Source organism: Eublepharis macularius, chromosome 5 (genome assembly GCF_028583425.1).
Source record: "Eublepharis macularius isolate TG4126 chromosome 5, MPM_Emac_v1.0, whole genome shotgun sequence".
NCBI classification, from domain to species: domain Eukaryota; kingdom Metazoa; phylum Chordata; class Lepidosauria; order Squamata; family Eublepharidae; genus Eublepharis; species Eublepharis macularius.
The window spans coordinates 73,122,937-73,142,432 of record NC_072794.1 but is presented as its reverse complement, the minus strand read 5'-3'; the positions used below and the strand labels follow the sequence as shown (position 1 = coordinate 73,142,432).

The window sequence follows — 19,496 nt, the reverse complement described above, 5'->3', positions numbered from 1 at the left end:
TAGGCGGGCCCCACAGTTGGGACCCTTGGGGGAAACATGGCAACCAAAGCCAAATAGGACCACCAGCGAAAGTGATACTTAATTGGATTTAAGCCGCATGTTCGGAAAAAAATTGCACAGGCAAAAGAGAGCGCTGTGTGTCAAGTGTTTGGAGAGGCTTTAGCCCAGAGGTGAATACATTCTTCCAACATTGGGACCACCAAAAAAGGTGATCTCTTTGTTTGAAAACGTTTCACAAGCCGTGCTGGTGAAGATCCCGCATCTACGTAGATTCGGGGTCTCACCTGCCAGACCCACGCTTTCGCATGATGGTCGGCTTTGGCTTTGAGGGCCGTGCCTCCCCTGAAGGAAACCCCCGTCAAGCCCGTCAAGCCCCTCTTTTACTAGTGTTCATATTTGTCATGGTGAGTTGCTATACGGTGCCACCATCTAGTACGCTTTAGTACAAAAGTAAAAGACCCGCCGGTATTTTGTAAACATGTGCCCTCTGGAATGTGTTATTGAGGTGCGTCCGCTACGCACAAGGGGCAGCGTGCCTCATTTACATAGCCAGAACCCCCCGCGCCAAGATGACCCCCGAATAACCCAGACCCAGCGGCGCCGAAAGATTTTTGCTGCCTCCGCTGCTTTTCGATAAACACCGCCGAACGCTTTCGGCTCCATTTCGGCCCTTTCCGCCAGCAGCCGCCCGCCCCATCTAACGTAATCTTTTCCCTTGCCCGTACCGTATAAGGGAAAAGAAGCGGGGGAGACATATTGAAGTTATAATGAAGCCATGCCAGGCCTTCCAAGTGAGGGCAACCTAAAATTACCCCGCACCCGTGTGCTTTTGCTTTGTGTATTTTTTCTTTCTTTTAACATGAAAATGGGGCCTCTCGAGGGAGTCCCTCCAAAAATTGATCCTAGGAAAAAAAATGGTCTGCCGAAATACATACAAGAGGTCCTGCAAAAAAGCAGAGGGAAAAAGGCAAAGCAAAAGCAAACCATCATAAAACATACCTTCAACCCTAACCACCCCTACTTAAAAATAATTTTTAGAAAATTAAATGAAGGTCTCCTGTAGCAGCAACCCTTATGGTTACTGGAAACCGCTCTCAAGCCCATCTTAGGCAAAACCAACGGCAAGGCCAGGCCAAGCCGGACCAATAATTCTCAGCCCTCAAAATAAAAGCAGCCCGCCACCGAGCAAGGTGCACCTGAAGGCCACATAGTCTAGGCACCCAGGGACCCCTGGGGCGAGTTTGCATAATCCCACCTAAACGTACAGCTGACCCTTGCTCGACGCAAAGACGTCCCCCCTGAAATATACATGGTTTAGGAAGAAGCCTCCGCATAGGAGTCCCCCAGAGCAACAAGCTGGAAGGCTTGCTTAATGCTCTGGGACTTCTCGTTCGAACCCCGCCTAATAGACAGTGCTGGCAGAAAAACGCCCTCCCTTTCCCCCCGCTTCACTTCATCTATTTTGCTGCAACCAACTCAGGGACCTGTACTTATACCCACAGGTCTCCCCAGGATATTTTCGCCACAGAAAGGAAAGGAAGGCTGGGAGATGAGGCACCTGGCTACTCTGTGTTTGCTCGTGCTGGCAGGCACCCTAACAGAGGGACGCCCGTCCAAATTAATGCCCTACCCCCACTGGAGATGTATTAATACACTAGCGGAGAATGAAATGATGGTCTGCAAGGTTGTGCAGCAGATTAATATGACCACCCCTACGGATCGCACCAACTTCCGCAGTTGTGAAGAGCAGTGGATCCGAGGAAAAATGGTCCGCCGAAATACATACAAGAGGTCCTGCAAAAAAACAGAGGGAAAAAGGCAAAGCAAAAGCAAACCATCATAAAACATACCTTCGGCCCTGACCACACCTACTTAAAACCCTTATGGTTACTGCAAACCGCTCTCTAGCCCATTTTAGGTGAAACAAACGGCAAGGCCAGGCCAAGCCGGACCGGCAACTCTCAGCCCGCAAAATAAGAGCAGCCCGCCACCGAGCAAGGGGCACCCGAAGGCCACATAGTCTAGGCACCCAGGAACCCCTAGGGCGAGTTTGCATAATCCCGCCTAACGTACAGCCAACCCTCGCTTGACGCAAAGACGTTCCCCTCTGAAATATACATGCCATAGAAAGAAGCCTCCGCACAGGAGTTCCCCAGCGCAACAAGCTAGAAGGCCCGCTTAGTGCCCTGGGACTCCTCGTTCGAGCCCTGACTAATAAACAGTGCTGGCAGAAAAACGCCCTCACCTTTTCCCCACTTCGCTTCATTCATTTTGCTGCAACCAACTCAGGGAACCTGTACTTATACCCGCAGGTCTCCCCAGGATATTTCCGCCACAAAAAGGAAAGGAAGGCCGGGAGATGAGGCACCTGGCTACTCTGTGTTTGCTCGTGCTGGCAGGCACCCTAACAGAGGGACGCCCGTCCAAATTAATGCCCTACCCCCACTGGAGATGTATTAATACACTAGCGGAGAATGAAATGATGGTCTGCAAGGTTGTGCAGCAGATTAATATGACCACCCCTACGGATCGCACCAACTTCCGCAGTTGTGAAGAGCAGTGGATCCGATCCCCAGAGCTTGTTATATTATGTGTGGGAGTGAAAACCATGTCCCAAGAGCTAGTATGCTACTCGCCCACCGATACGGTTTCACCACTCGCTCCGATTCCATGTATGTTCCTTCCCCGTATCAGGCCAGCCCCCACCGCAGTCCCAGTGGTAGACAAACATACCACCCCTGCCAATCTCGAAACCTCGCTGTTTGTCACTGAGGCTTTCGGACCATACTGTGAAGTTATTCTAGTGTCGGCCGCAGTATGGAAGGCAGGAGACCCCTTTAGAATGACCATCCTACTAGGCACTACTACCACTGAATCGGCATCAGTCACTGTCACGCCCCCTTCAGGCGCAGTTCTCTCCTTTGCTATAGAGCGCTGGGAGAACCTGACCTGGATTGTAAAAGAGGAAGACCTAGCCAAACATGGACCACCCGATTGGATACTGGTTCAACAGACGCCCGAATGCCAAACCAAGCCCCTAGTAGAGAAATTTCACCGGCTTGGGCTGCTCTTTGTAAATTTGACTCACGAACCAGGCAATTATTCCCTGCTGATCCGGACCCAGGAGACCCACACCATCCAAATGGACCCTTTGATTGCTAGCAATGAACAATTAAGCCAAGGCGGCACGCATATAGTGGGCTCCCATGTTTTGAAAACTGACATTCGAGAGAGAGTTCTAGTCCGCCCGCAAATGTCTTTAAAAGAGATCCGCATAGACTTAGCTGAGCTAAATATAACCCAAAGGCTGCCGCAGTGCGCTCCCTATCTGGAGGCCGGTAGCAGGGGTTGGAATGCATGGCTACAACTGTGGATCGATCCCTCTCCCTCTCTCTCGCGTGCCAGACGAAGCATCGCCGACTGGACTGCTCCTGCAGCCGGAGGCTTAGCAATCATGGATTCGGTCAATATTGAGACTCTCGCTAATAAGTTTGCCCATGTCACGACTAGCATCTCCGACTTAGGTAAACCGGTGGTGCAGTCCCTAAATTCCATTTCGAATGGGCAACACGAGATCAGCTCCATTTTAGTTAACTGGGAGAGTCAAATTGAAAGAGATTTTTCTCTGCTGCTCAAGGGAACGCAGTCCTTTGAACGCAAAGTGTCAATAGCCATGGCATGTATGCAAGCCCAACAATTAAACCAGGCTGTGGCCATGGGGCTAATTCGGCAAGCCACGGACGGGCACTTGCCCCTGGAAATTAAAAGATTGATTATGCCCAAATTGTCACCCATAGAACTGGAGCTTGAATCCTGGTGGTCTCTCGTAAATTCCTCATTCTCACCGACCACCCAGGAGCTTAAATTATTTCTATTAACGGCAAGTGCGCACGAGTCATTCCACGTGTATCCAGTCGTGCCTCTGGGACTCCAAGTCAGCGACACCGAAGTCCTCTACGCCAGACACCCTGACCATTGGGCCTGCTTCACCCTGACTGGATGGCAGCTCGTCAGCCTCCAAGGGTGCCAGCATCGACACTAGACCAGCTTCATTTGCCAAGACCAAGCCTTTGCACCGCATCACCCCTGTGTGGCCCCGCAAGTCAACGCCCGCAACGAGTGCCCTTTTGAGGTCACCCGGGAGAACAGCTCCGCCGTGGTCTACCTTGGGAAAGGATGTGCCTGCGTGCGAACGGCCTGCGACTTTGTGATCCTGAACTCGTTCCAGCTTAAACCCGTGATCCCGGGAGTCAACCGCTGCTTCTGCAACCTGTCTTTGGTGGCAGCCTGCGACTTCACCTACACGGTACCGGTCTGGACCCAAGAAGAGATCCTGGTGGAACCCTCCATCTATCGTTATGTGAAGCCCATCTCCCTTGGCATCGGTCTGGAGCTAATCCACGAGCTCCTGACCCACCCCCAGCTCCACCGCACCCTCCAGAGCATCCAGAGGGACGGGGATACCACTGCTTTGGTTGTGTCCCACAACGGCAAGGAGATTTTGGATCTTGCCCAGCGGATCAAGACCACCGGAGAGCACTCATGGTGGGAAACCCTCTTTGGCTGGAGCCCCACTGCCACTGGAATTTACAATTTGGCCTTACACCCGATCATTGTTATTTTGGCCTTCCAAGTTTTGTTGTGTGCCTCACTGCTTTACCTGGGCTGTTGGAGCCGCCGACAGCTCCAGCAACTCCAGATGTCCTACCGCTTGGATCGTTACAATCCCGACCTCCTTCTGCCTTAATGGTCGTTATTGGCGCCCCATTTTTGATCCCTTGCTTGTGTTATTATTTATGGTGTTATGAACTATGCTTGCGTTTTCATGATTATGTGTATGGATCCTGAACCGGCCCCATGGACGCTCTGCTGCTGGACACCGCTCCAAGGCCCTCTTGTGGACTAGGGGGGACGTGCTCTCTGCCTCCCAGCCCACGGCCCGCCTACGAACGACCGCCAGCGGCGCTACCTCCATGAGGACTAGAACTGTGTGCCTGAAGCCCTTCTCGCCGCCCACCGACCCTGCTCTGCGGATTGACGCAGACAGCAAGGGGGGGTGGAAGTGTGTTTTGGAACACATGGACTAAGCTTGCTTGTTCTTGTAAATATGCAACCCAGTCCAGCAGCTGTACTGCGGACTGAGCCATCTGTGATCTTTGCTGCTCTGTTGTTTTAAGTCCTTTATGAATTTCTTTCCATTGCCTTTCATGAATTGCGCCCCTATGAATTTAGCCCCGAATTAATCCCTCACTCTATCTATTGCAATTGCGCCTATGATCCTCCCATGAACTGGGATCTTTTAACCACCCCCTATCAATTTTATTCTTATGAATTTTCTTTTAACCTTATGAATTGCTTTTTAACCTGACTCCCTCCGCCAAAGTGATTTTAGCCTATTTATCATTCGTATGAATTTGGTTTTACCCGGGACCACTCCTGACCAGTCTCTTTTAAAAGGTTATTTTATTCCTGATTTTAAACTTTATGAATTTGGTTTTAATCTGGCCGCATGAATCGGTCTTTTAATTGCGAAGTTTATCTTTCTGCCCCCTATGAGCCCTTCCGCCGCCTCCCCTCATGAATTATTTCCTCGCACTTGCTTTTATTATTGCTGCTTTTATTTATGAACTGGTTTTAATCTCCTATGAATTGTTCTATCCTATCAATTGCTTTTAACCTTATATATATATATATATATATATATATATATATATATATATATATATATATATATATATATATATATATATATACAGTTTTAATTCCTATGAATTACTTTATGAATTGCCCCGTTTTAATCTCGCATTTATGAATTATGCCTGCTTGCACTTTCCACTTCTATCACATATGAATTACTCCTTGCTTTTATTCTACACCTATGAGTTGCTTGTGTTTTTAGCCATATATGGATTATCTCATGAATTACTTTATGAATTGCTTATACTTTTAACTGTACATGAATTACTTCCGCCTTTTAATCCTGCATTCATGAATTGGCTCATGGATTGCCTTTGCTTTTAACCACATACCCATGAATTAATCGCTGTATTTGAATTACTCATTGCTATGAATTGCTCATTACTGCCTATATAACTATGAATTGCTGCTTATGTTGATGGTAGCACTTAGCACACCTCCTGGTGTGAACCCAGAGACCTGCAGCCCATTGGCTGATCCAAATTGCACTTATTCAGTTAGGTGGTTCTCTAAACTAAATTCTTGAGTGACGCCTCCTCCCTCTTCCCTTCCCCTCCTTCGCTCGAAGCTCAACCACCAGACATTGCCGACCACCTCGCCTTTGAAGTCAAGTTCGGGGAGCCACGCACCTGACGTCACGTGGTCCCCGAGGGGGGGAATTGTTGCCAAGTAGGCCCCCTCTCCTGCTTTAAGGCCTGCCATGAACTGTGTTAAAGTTTCCTGCATTGCTGCTTCACTGCTACACTAAGATTGCCCTGCACGTGTGTGTTCTAATACACGTGTCAGTTTCCTGCCTGCGTGTCAGTTATCTTGCTGCTGCAATAGACTGTGTAGTTTACTGACTCCATGTTTGGATAACTGCACAAAGGACTCTCTTCCTGGGCAGCCCTGCCCAGACCTGTATCTGGACTTCCCAGTGTGTGTTTGGACTGTGTTACAAGTGTGCCCCGTGCCTGCATTGCCATCTGCCATGGACCGTGCCTGTTCCCTGCTTTGGACTGCGTTTTATGTGCTGTTCTCCCTGCCTCCATGGAAGCCTGCCTCATATGGGTCCAAGCCGCTGCTAGCAGCCAGGTGCCTGCCGGGGAAACCTCCAGCGAGCCTGGCTAGGCGCTCCCTGGTCAGTTCCCGCCTGGAGCCTCCCGCGGGCCGGTCGCTGAGCTTGCCCTCGCTACCGGGCAGCCTGCTATCCAGCCCCAGCCATGCCCCGCCGGCATCCATGTTCTCAGGCAGCCAGAAGACCCAGGGAAGAAGACTGCTTTGAGAAGCCATTTCGGCGAAGCGGGCACACCACGTCCGCAGCGAGAGCACCTCGCCCCGCTCTACATATCTTAGGAGCCGCCCTGGAGAAGGAACTAAGTGCCAACCATCCCAAGCACTTAGAGAATGCATCTCAAAGAAACCTCCGCATTCCAGAAGCTGATGACATCAGGACAAGCCCTGTCCGCTGGAACATCCTTTCAGCCCACTCGGATTTCCCCCTCCCTCTTTTGTCCCCTCTTCCTGAGGTGTCACTTATCACAATCAGATTACCAAAGTGGCCCATCCAAGCCATTCAGTAACCCATTAGAACCTTTGTCTTAATCTGTGAGAACCACCAAGTACAGCACCAGCCCCGGGGTACGTTTTGGTGTATTTAAGCCAGTCTCCCAGACCGCATGGCGCGCGTGCCATCCTATCCAGAACCCCTCGCTGTCCGTCTGTGGTCCCAGTGCTGGCATTGGGCCACCTCGCTGTTGTGTCTCTGCTTCGCTTCGGGATTGTGAGTATTCCCCACCAACGTTGGGAACCTGCTAATGCGAAAGTCTCTATATTTCTTACTCTGTATTTCCTAGCCCTTGTATGGTTTCTTGTGTGTATGTGCAAGTTCAGGCTTACGCCACACTATTAGTAAAATACACGTGTTTGGAACCTATTTGTAGTCTTCCTCTTTATCACTAGAGTGTCTGGGATCGGGACCTCCGTAAACATAGGTTAGATCCGCGCTAATTTTAGTTACAGACTGCTAAAGCTAATTTCCCCCTTATAATAAAAAGCAGTTCTGGTAACAAAGTACAAACCCTCAATCATTCTTGCAAGACATATCTGCAAAGAATATTCTGCCTCAATATAAAGCACACTCTTCCTCACAAGGCACAGGCCAAATTTATTCCAGTTGATTTAACTAAAAATGCAAAGAATATATTTTATAGCAGGGGGCATAATGGCTGTGGTTATAATTCAACAAAGTAACAAGCATGCCTGAATGAGAACGGTTCAGGAAGACAGGATTTCTGTTCGAAACTTTTGCCGCAGTAGCTCCTGTTACCAAAGAAGTAACCCACAGCTAAAGTTCAAACAACTGGCTTGCTAAAGTTGTTGCTGTTGCATGTTTTTCTTGGTAAAACTTGGCTGTCTGCATGTAGCTACTTTGCCAAGTAAAACAGTATATGTGAAATTCATAAAGTGTATTTATAATCCATTGGTGGAGCATAAGCACAGCAATGTAATTAACAAAAAACTTACGAACTATAGTGCTTCTGTTTCTGCCGTGACTCATGAGAGAATTTCCCTGCATGGGTTTGTGTGGTAACCAGGAACCCACACCTTGTCATTCTGCAGTCTGACAAGAGAGCCAGTCACTTTGCTTGTCTCACATTTTTAAAACAACAGGGTCTGTCCACTATTGAAGGCTTTTGGTCGCTTTATCAACGTATTTTTCTCTCTAGGTGAGCAAACATTAGATATATTCTCTCTTTGTGAAGTTTTGGCCTCTGTTAATTGGATCCCTTGTCACTCTTGCTTGTCCTTTAAGCTTCTTTGCCTATGTGTCCCTATGAAGTCCTTATCAATGGGCTCTCATTCTACCAAAAACATACTGGCAATTCAGAGAGGGGGGCAGTCTTAGCAGCCCCCTTCGGATCTCACATGGTATTGTTTCTCTATAAAACAAACCCCACATTCCTTCTTGAAGCTCTCTCTTAGCCCGCACCTGTTCTTTTCCTGAATTCTCAGGGGTTTCTGCAGCTGTCATACAGCATGTAGCTCTGATATCTGTCAAGTTGCCTCAAGCTGATCATTCAGCAGTTCATGTGGCAAACTAAAAAGCAAAGTCCAGGGCTGCTGTTTCCATCATCACATCTGTTGCATAAGGCTTGCCTTATGAGAACAAGAGACTCAGTCTTGACCTTTGCTTTGTATCATATTGTCTTCTCTGCATCCTCCTCCTCCCCCTCAAAAGTTTTCCCTCCATGTTTTGTTCTGCATGGGAATTGTATTCTCTCTCTCTGTGTGTTCTTTTCATCTCATCATTGGAATTGCTGTACTAATACTTTAACTTCCTGAAACAGGGAACATGCTGGTCTTTGGAAGGTCATGTTATCAGACTTGAAAATCTGCTTGGGCAGAACTGGTGCTGGCATGCAAGTGCCTGTCTTGACAAAAACATTTTTTGTGTGTGTTGGCACTGTATGTGTTTGTATGTGTGCATACACAATCCTCAAGCAGCACTGTACACCCTGACATTTGCATAGCATTGCTTTACTATGCAAAATTGGCCTGTCCCTAAATGCTTAAAAACTCTTGCACCTGAAGCTGCCTTATACTGAGTCAGCTAAACAGGGTGAAAACACACTCGTGTTTAGCTATCCTTGCCAGTGGATTCCTCTCTTGTATTTGGTTTTATACTGAGTCAGGTTATCGGTCTGTCAAAGTCAGTACTGTCTATTTGACTTGCAGTGGCTCTCCAGAGATCTTGTACATCATCTACTACCTTCTTCTTTTAACTGGAGAGGCTAGAGATTGAACCAGGGACCTTCTGCACGCAAAGGAGGGGCTTTGCCGCTCAACTATCATACCACCTTGTTTTTCAAAAAAGCTCACTGACTCCCAGCCCAAGCAAGGAGTGACTACTGGATTGCAGCAGTTTCAGGTTGTTAACTTGATACTACGATTCAGGTTTTCATGTATAAAATAGAATTTTATTTTTGTAAGGAAGGTGATGATATAGACAAACATAAGGACAGGGAGTATGTTGAGACATATTCAAACTTTTCTCCACAATGGTGAAGTCAGATAACTTGCTTTTTAAAAAGGAAAATGGAAACGGATTCATAGGATTCCTTTCTCCTAGGAGAACTATGAATGTACACAGTAAATCTCACCCCTGCTAATGTTTCATTCTGTTAGCTTTGCTCTATTAGCCAACTGTTTTACTATGCGAAAGGGGGGATCTTTAACATGTCTCCAACTGAATCAGAGTTTCCCAAATGAGAAAAGAGAATAAGGATACGACATAGGCCTGGACATAAATTTTAGTAAGTTTTATTTGAATCATTCTGCATAGGTTACATAGACTCTAAGTATCATGATACAGCATGGTCTTAGCATTGCAATAGCTTGATCAACAATACAGCAAGAATAAGACATAGTGAATCATCTTACCAATCCTGGAGATGTCCCAGAGATTCTCGTTGATGGAAAGAATGGGTGAGCACCTTACCCAACCTGAAAGGAAAAGGAGAGAGAAAGCAAGGAGGTGTTCCTTCCTTTCTCTCCTCCTAGCTTCTTAGACTCCATGGTTTTCTTGCTCATTTTTATACTGTTTTGGCTTACATCAACCCATTCAAATTCACCAATGAGATTCCTCAGAGTCATTCCTGGCATTGGAAATCACCTAAAAATTGTAGCATTTGCAGATTTTGCGCTGAGATCGTGACATCTGTAAAACGGTCAGGTCACTCTGATCCCTTAGTATTTGCTATCATTACTCATATGAATATCATGTATCAGCGAAAATCCCCTAGATCTTAACTTATTGCCATGTCTCCAAAGTTCATTTAGACTCCATTTTGTTTGGTTCAGTATATCTTTGGTTCCTTATGATTGAGGATTATGTGATTGATATATGCATGGTGATTGCTGAGTTATTTCATGTAGAGATATAGTGAGATTGATTGAGCTGTGAATATATGGATATATGCATGCATGTGTATATGTTTTCCAGTAATGCAATCATGTAACTAGTGTCAGTGTGATGTTACAGCCAAGACAGTGTCTCTAAGTGTCTCTGAATGGTTTGAGCTGAGTCTGAAATCGGTCAGTCAGTGATTCTTTTCCTAAAACCAAAAGCTCTTTAAAAGAATCTTTCTTGCTGTGGATTTTCCTCATGTTCCTTTCTTTAATTGTGTTCCCATGATTTAGTGTGTGCATAGTGTCTTCCTTCTTTGGACATAAGAATAGATGTATGAATTACTGTGTTTTAACGTCTTTGAATCTTAAAAGAGAGAAAAGTTATCCGTTTAAAGTAAACCTCTGAGTTTTTGGTCTGTCAGCCCCTCCTTTTCTGCTAGGTTTCTGTGACACTGAGCGTGATCAGGTTCTGGCCGACTGACAAGATACTGACCTGCTATCGATTTTTGCTTCTGTACACTGGCTAATGCAAACAGCAAAAGCAAACACTTCGTTCTTTCCCGTTCAGAATATGTCATATTGGAATTCGTCCAAATGAGCATAGCTGTGTGTGTCAAGTAAAATAGTCTGGTGCTTTCCATACTTAAAATGGATTCCAGGATCTTAGAAAATAGGCCGGTTTCACTCATACAGGAATACAACATCTCCCCCTCTTGATTGGGAATGATAAGGAAGACGTAGGCTTCCAAATTCACAATCACACCACAAACAGACCAACCTGAGCCGTCAGGCTGCGTTATCTAGGCACAGGGGTTTTGTATGCTGCTCCCCGACAATGAAAACTCTCGCCCATATCAAAATCCTTGTAATTGTTTCAGCTTATGCTTAATCCAAATGACAATCACTAACAGGAAAAGGAACAAGAATATTTGACAAAGAAGCAAAACGATAATAGGGTGTGTCACGAACCTTAAAAAGCTTGCTGCGGTTGTACTGAGGACAGCAAAGAAAATGGAGGACCACAAAGATTCTCCTCCTATGGTGGCTATCCTTTCTGCCAGTTTCAAGATTCGAGATCCATCATGTTGAACTTCCATTGCTATTGAATCTCCTGTCTGCTTAACTGTCTGTAGGTGTTTCTGTAACTCAGGATGTTGGACTAGCTTTCTTAAAACTTCCAAATCCATTCCTAGTGTTACAGGTTGTATGTTTGTGTACAAGTGTGGATGCTGCTGCATTAATTGAGCTGTCCATTGAGGAACATGATAATGAAAATTACATCCTCTGATTTGCGTTACGTGGCAATAACAGCGGCTTATCTGTGGTGATACATAAAATAACTGAAATTCATCCACATGGATTAGAGGACAGTGTGTTCTCACACAAATGCATCCAGAACCAACATATACTACAGAAGATCCCCATTCGGACATAATTTCAAAAGTACAACGTTGTGATCCATTCAGGTTCTCATGAAAACATTCATCTCTCTGCTGAAAATTATAATCTTCACAAATGAAGCCTAAGTTATCATAATACACACATCCTTCTATGTTTAAAGTTTCCCATTTACCTTGTTTCATATAGGCCCAAGAGTGATGGTCTGTAGCATACATTACCAAACCTTCTGACATCTGAATTCCTAAAGGTACAATAGGGTATACATCATAGTAATCAGTTTGATATACAGTGAGCACAAATGCTGTGACTTTAGATTGAAGAGGATCATATGTAAAATTCACTAACTTCCACCAATCAACCAAATCCCGTTCTCCTTGAGTTACATTATTCCAAAGCAAAGATCTGATTTCTATGGGCAAATTCCCCAATAACCCTTCTCGAATGATTTGCATAACTACCATTTGAGCGAGATCTTGTGCCTGAGTGCAGGCCAAAGCCAGCGCACTACTTATCTGTAATGATGCGAGTCCTTGCACCACAGCTTCCTCATCTTTCTGTTCTACCTGTTGCCAAAAGTGTTGCCAAGTAGGCCCCCTCCCCTGCTTTGAAGCCTGCTATGAACTGTGCTAAAGTTTCCTGCGTTGCTGTTTTACTGCTACACCCAAAGACTGCTTTGCACGTGTGTGTTCTGATACACGTGTCAGTTTCCTACCTGCGTGTCAATTACCTTGCTTCTGCCATAGACTGTGTAGTTTACTGACTCCATGTTTGGTTAACTGCACAAAAGGACTCTCTTTCTGGGCAGCCCTGCCCTGACCTGTGTCTGGAATTCCCAGTGTGCGTTTGGACTTTGTTACAAGTGTGCCCCGTGCCTGCACTGCCATCTGCCACGGACCGTGCCTGTTCCCTGCCTTGGACTGTGTTTTAAAGTGTTGTTCCCGCTGCCTCCATGGAAGCCTGCCTCATATGGGCCCAAGCCGCTGCTAGCAGCCGGGCGCCTGCCGGGGAAACCTCCAGCGAGCCTGGCTAGGCGCTCCCTGGTCAGTTCCCGCCTGGAGCCTCCCGCGGGCCGGTCGCCGAGCTTGCCCTCGCTACCGGGCAGCCTGCTATCCAGCCCCAGCTATGCCCAGCCGGCATCCATGTTCTCAGGCACCCAGAAGACCCAGAGGAAGAGACTGCTTTGAGAAGCCATTTCGGCGAAGCGGGCACACCACGTCCGCAGCGAGAGTACCTCGCCCCGCTCTGCATATCTTAGGAGCCGCCCCGGAGAAGGAACTAAGTGCCGACCATCCCAAGCACTTAAAGAATGCATCTCAAAGAAACCTCCGCATTCCAAAGCTGATGACATCAGGACAAGCCCTGTCCGCTGGAACATCCTTTCAGCCCACTTGGATTTCCCCCTCCCTCTTTTGTCCCCTCTTCCTGAGGTGTCACTTATCACAATCTGATTACCAAAGTGGCCCATCCAAGCCATTCAGTAGCCCATTAGACCCTTTGTTTTAATCTGTGAGAACCACCAAGTACAGCACCAGCCCCAGGGTACGTTTTGGGGTATTTAAGCTGGTCTCCCAGACCACTCGGTGCTTAGGCCATTCCTATCCAGACCCCCCCCTTGCTGCCCGTGGCTTAGGCCATTCCTATCCAGACCCCCCCCTTGCTGCCCGTGGCTCAGGCCATTCCCTATCCAGACCTCCTTGCTGTCCGTCTGTGGTCCCAGTGCTGGCATTGGGCCACCCTCGCTGCTGCGTCTCTGCTTCGCTCCAGGATAAGTGAGTATTCCCCCTATCATCGTTGGGAACCAGCTAGTGCGAACGTCTCTGTATTTCCTACTCTGTATTTCTTAGACCTTGTATGTTCTTTGTATGATTGTGCAAGCTAGGCTTACGCTACACTCAATACACGTGTTTGGACCTTACTCCTTGTCTGCCTCTTTTTCACTAGAGTGTCTGGGATCGGGACCTCCGTAAACATAGGTTATGATCCTCGCTTAATATTAATAGTTACAGACTGCTGCAGCTAATTCCCCATTATAATAAAGAGCAGTTCTGGTAACAGTTTACTGGTGGAGAATGCGGGCATAACCCAGTTCGTGTGAATACACGTGAGTCGACACGCGTGTCTTCAGCGAACTGACTTAGAGGAAAATTTTCCAGACCTCAGTGTAAAGAGCGCAATTTAGCTCAGGGAATTAAAAGTGTGAGTGTGTGTGGCTCTAGCGAGCATTTCTATCTTGTGGGTTGGCTTTTCCCCATTTCCTCCTTCAGCCAGCTTTGGACTACTTGCCTTTTGTGGTACACCGCGAGGCCCTCCAGCCGTTATAACCGGTGTACTGTGGGTGAGGACCTCTGAACTGGTGAAGTTCCTGGCCACTTTCCGGGCCGCCTAAACGCGTCTATGTGGGTGGGATCCCAGAAGTAGGCTCTATAGATATATATATCCTGAAGCAGCACATATAAAACTCTTTTCCGCCCTCCCCCGTCTCTCCTAAGTCCGTCCAAACCCCGTTCCTGCCAGCACTTAGGCTTCAATCCCCGCTCCGGAGGAAACGGGAAGGGATCGATAGTCCGTTCGTTCAGTCAGTTTAGCTTTGGGAATCTAAAGCCAGGTTCCTGAAGCCCCGCGGCAGCCGGCCGCACCGTGCTTAAGAGTTTTAAGGTAGACTCTTGGGCGCCTTTCCGCTTGCGAGTTTTACGTCAGACTCGTGGGCGCACCTCGCTTGGGAGTCAGTGGGACTCTTGGGCACACTTTTGCTTGGGAGTTGTTAGAACTCTTGAGCGCACCTCGCTTGGGAGTACAGTAAGCTTTACTCCTGAGCCATTTTGCTTGGGGACTTGCAGAGGCAGTCCTTGAGCGCTTTCAGTCTTTTGGTCGAGGCTTGGAGACAGTTTAACCGTTTGTCTCTGAGCACGAGGCCTGGGGACACTTTGAGTATAGTTCTTGGGCAGAGAGCTTGAGAGCATTTGCAGCTTCTGAGCAGAGGCTTGGAAGCACCTTTCTGGTTGCCTGAGCATAGGCTTGGGAGACCCCCCTAATTGCAGTTCCTGAGCAGAGGCTTGGGAACCCTTTTTGGTTTTCTGAGCGCATAGGCTTGGGAGACCCCTGAGCTTTGGTTTTCCGAGTAGAGGCTTGGGAGACCCCTGAGCTTTAGCCTCTAGGCAGAGGCTTGGAAGCACTGAGCGTTTTTGTTCTTGGGCTTAGAGAGCTTGAGAGCACCCTCCGAGCCAGTAAACGTTTCCTGGTCCCGTGGCTTGTAGGCAAGCTTGAAACGGGAATAGGAATTTGTCCTTCTCCCCCGGTGGAGAAGAAACGAGTGTAGGACCCTTAAAATACCCTGTAAACCCTAAAAGTAGAACCTTAAAACCCCCTGGTAAAAACCCTTGAGGACCTGAGGGAAGGATAAACCTCCCAAAAAGGAACATAGAGAGGAAGAAGTTGTTAAAACCCTTGAGCAGCTTTAATCGCCCCACCCCTGGTGTCGCTGATCCACTCTTTAACCTCCCCCGAGATCAGCCTTAAACTAAAAAGTAAAAATGTACCGGGCAAACCCCACCGTGCCCCGCCTGGAGAAGTGGCTAGTGAAGAAGGGAGATTGCCCTTGGGAAGCTGGTTCCTTCAAGGGACCCGACCCACTCCAGATAGTCAGAAGTGCCTTCCAAGATTTTTGTGAGAAAGAGAAACCCAAGTCGAGCAAGAAGGACAGATACGGAGCTTGGGCACTTTTTACTGCCTTACAGGACAGCGTGTCCCTGATAAATAAATTACAGATAGCGCAGGAGGATAGTGAGCAGGAGATAGAGAGGCTTAGAACAGCCCAGGACAGAGAGAGGAAGGAGCTAGAGGAGAAAGCCAAACGAGAACAGGACGCCCTGCATCTAGAAATCCAGAGTCTCAGGGCCAAACTAGTCGAACAGGAAAGAGACCATGAGGAGAAAGCAGTTGAGTGGCGCGCTGAACGCGTCAATCTCATATTGGAAAAACAAGGATTAACTACCGCCCTCCAGGACGCCCAGCACAAGGCTGAGGCGGCCACCGCTCGTGCCGACATGGCTGAACATGCAGTAGTCGAGGGACAGGAAAGAATCGCTAAGCTAACCCATGCCGCCCAGTTCATGGCAGAGCATAACCACTCCAAGGTAACCTCCGCAGACCACTCCGCTTGTAAGAGGGAGCTAGAGGCCCTAAAGCAGCACCTGGGAATGCAGCAGGCCGTAATTTCCGCCGTGCATCCCGCGGCTCTCTTGGCCCTCCCCGAAGGTAGTACCGACAACTGGTCACCCCCTTCGCCCCAGCCTGCGGAAGCTCCACAGCCCCTCCACCCAATAGCCACCAAGGAAATTGTATCCATGGACGAGGATGGCAGGAAAACAGACCGGGTCGTTAAAGAAACCCGCAATTGGAGGCCCGATGAGCTCCAAGCCATAGCCGACCGTATGGGACCCTTAAACCGAGACACGGCCATCCAGTGGTTCACCCATGTGACCACCTCCCAGCCCTCCGCTAGTGGTTCCGATGTGGCCCAGCTGGCCCGCCAATGCGCTGCCCCTGAAATAGTCTCGGCCCTGAATGCCTATATCTCTAACCGAAGGCTAGCCACACGCAGCCAGTATGGAGCAATTAAGGAGATCTGTGCATTCCTGTGGCCCACCAAAAGTTTGAAAGCCCTGTACATCGCAGAGTCTCAAAAACCCGGAGAGGACCCAGAGGCATATTTAGCCAGAAAGCAGCTTCTTGCTGAGCTAGCAGATGAAGTAGATTTGGATGCCAGCGATGTACCCGACTTTGACGAATTAGAATTCAGGAGAGCAGTCTTAGATGGACTCAATAGTACCACCCGCCTAGCACTGGCAGGAGTGGAGCCCGGGAGCATCTCATGGGGAGACCTGGAAGCTCGCATCAGAAGCATTGCTGGCCTGTTGCGAGAAACCGGCGCCATCCGCCATGTGAAGCCCCCGGCCTCTCGTAGGAAGGAGAGCGAGCCGATAAGTGCAGTCACCTATGCCAATCATGGCCCCCACTCTCAATACCGACCACAGGGACGCAGCCCGTATCCGGAGGCAAGGGGAGGAATCCTGAGGGGAAGGAGCGGCAGCTTTAACCGGGGAAGAGGACCAAGGGACTACCGCCCGGGAGTCTCCTTTGCGCCCGCCCCGAGTTACAGTTCCTCCTCCCAGCAAGGACCCCACGAGCCCCGACTGCAGGATGCACCCATAGCCCCTTCTCACTCGCGAGCATCGCACCCGTACCACCATCAGGTCTACCCGCCTCCAGATCAGTCCAATGCTTGGGGAGCATCGCAGGGCGACCACGAGGGTTACCGGGACCGCGGCAGCACGCCCCAGTCCAGGGACTCCCTCCGTTGGGAACTTTGGATGCGCCTCAAAAACATTGGAGCGAACATGGAGCTCTTCGACGGAAAGCCCACGTCCGTTCTAATGAAGGCGATCATGGAGTGGGAAGACCAGCAGCAGCCCCCAGTACCTCCGTCGGCGCCTCCTTTGCCGCCAGACCCTCCCTTCTCGAGTCCCCCGATAGCTGCGGTTCGAGAGCACCCGAGCCCCAACAACCCCTTTAGAAGAAGCGCCGCTTCCACCGACCAGAGTGCAGGATCAGAATAGGGTTGCCCCGAGTCCCAGTCTCCCTCCGTGGGCATAGTTGCCAAACTAAAGCCGGACACATGGGGGAGACCGACAGTAAAGGCAGGGATCGGGACTCCCGGGGAAAAGAAGAAACCTGCCACTCTCCTTATAGACACCGGAGCTTCTCTTAATATACTCCGGCCCACCTTAGTTGCAAAGGGCACCCAGACCCCCACAACCATGCAGCTCGCCGGTTTTGGAGGCGGCACGCAGGAATCCCCGGTCTGGCAGGATATCCCCCTCTCCGTTGGGAACCTGGCCACCCGGATTTCAGCGTGCGCAAACCGGGGAGAAGACGATGGACTTTTGGGCATGCCATTTTTCCGTGCCGAGGGACTGACCATTGACCTAGCGAACGGGCTCCTGTGGCGCATCCCGGGAGGCCCAGACTTTGTTAATGCAGTCCATCGATGTGCAGCCCTCAAGGCCCCCCTTCCTCTCGCCCCCATCACAGGAGACCCCTGGGTTCAGGACTTTCCCGAAGTGTGGGTGACAGATAAAGCCGAGTGTGGGATAGTGAAGGGCGCCTGCGTCCTGATTGAAGGAAAGGACCCCCCTCCCCAAAGACAATACAAGTACCCAGCAGAAGCTGAGGCAGGGATAGCCAAGACTATAGAAGGACTCCTTGAGTGGGACGTCATACTCCCAATGCAGTCCATCTGCAACGCCCCATTGTGGCCAGTTCTGAAAGCAGATGGAGTGACCTGGAGAATGACGGTCGACTTCCGTGCCCTGAATGCCACCACCCCTCCAGTTGCCCCGGTTGTGGCCAAGTATAATGAGATCCTAACGGCCATTGCCGCTGGGTCCCGGTTCTACTCGGTCATAGACCTGGCCAATGCCTTCCACTCCATCCGGTTGCATGAGTCTTGCTGGTACAAGTTCGCGTTCACTTTCCGTGGCCAGCAATACGCATTCAAGCGGACACCCCAGGGATTCCACTCCAGCCCCAGCATTTGTCATGCCCATGTAGTTCAAATGTGGGAACGCCTCCAACCCTCCTCGAGGCCCCACGTACTGAGCTACGTGGATGACATTTTAGTCCACGCCCCCACGGAAGAATTAGCCCGCCAAATCACCAGGGAAGTCCTGGAACTCCTCCGCGAGACTGGGTTCAAGGCAAGCAGGGAAAAGGCCCAATTGGTTCAGACCAGCGTCAAGTACCTGGGTCTGACCCTGGGACCCGAGGGTCGTACCCCGGACGCCCAGCGAATGGAGGTCATTTCCAAGCTGCCTGCACCCACCGATGTCCCCTCCCTCAGAGCCCTTCTAGGGACTTTCAACTTTTCCCGAGACTTCATCGAGTCCTTTGCAGACAAAGCTCGCCCCCTTTATGCTCTCCTCAAGAAGAACACTCCCTGGGAGTGGGGACCGGAGCAACAGACAGCCTTAGCCGAGCTAAAGCGCAGCCTGGCCGCGGCCCCGGCCCTAGCCCATCCAGATGTAACTCAGCCATTCTTTATCCAGTTAGCAGTATCAGACAAGAGCATAGGAGCCACGCTCACCCAGCAGCAAGCGGGAACCGCTAGAGTAGTAGCCTATGCCTCTCGCAACCTAACCGCAGTAGAGACTAAGTTTAGCCCATGCGAGAAGACGTGCCTTGCTCTAGTTTGGAGTCTGACCCATTGGGAATTTATCATAGGAGGCTCCCGCACAATAGTTCAAACTACCCACACGCCTCTCAAATATATTCTGTCTGGCAAAATACAAGACGGACAAGTCTCAAACGCCCGCATAGCGCAGTGGACCCTGGCCCTAGTCAACCGCGGAGTAGAATTCAAAAAGGAAACCACTGAGCCACCAGCCCCCTATGGCCTATTGGTAACCGGGACCGAGCACGAGTGCCCCCTGGACCCGCCACCACAGGTTGTC

General features: G+C 49.4%; 1 protein-coding gene across 1 annotated transcript in view; it reads left to right on the top strand.

Moving 5' to 3' along the window:
• LOC129329652 (cystathionine gamma-lyase-like) overlaps positions 1–19,496 on the top strand; it is an 86,975-nt gene that overhangs the window by 12,590 nt on the left and 54,889 nt on the right. The window lies entirely within an intron of this gene.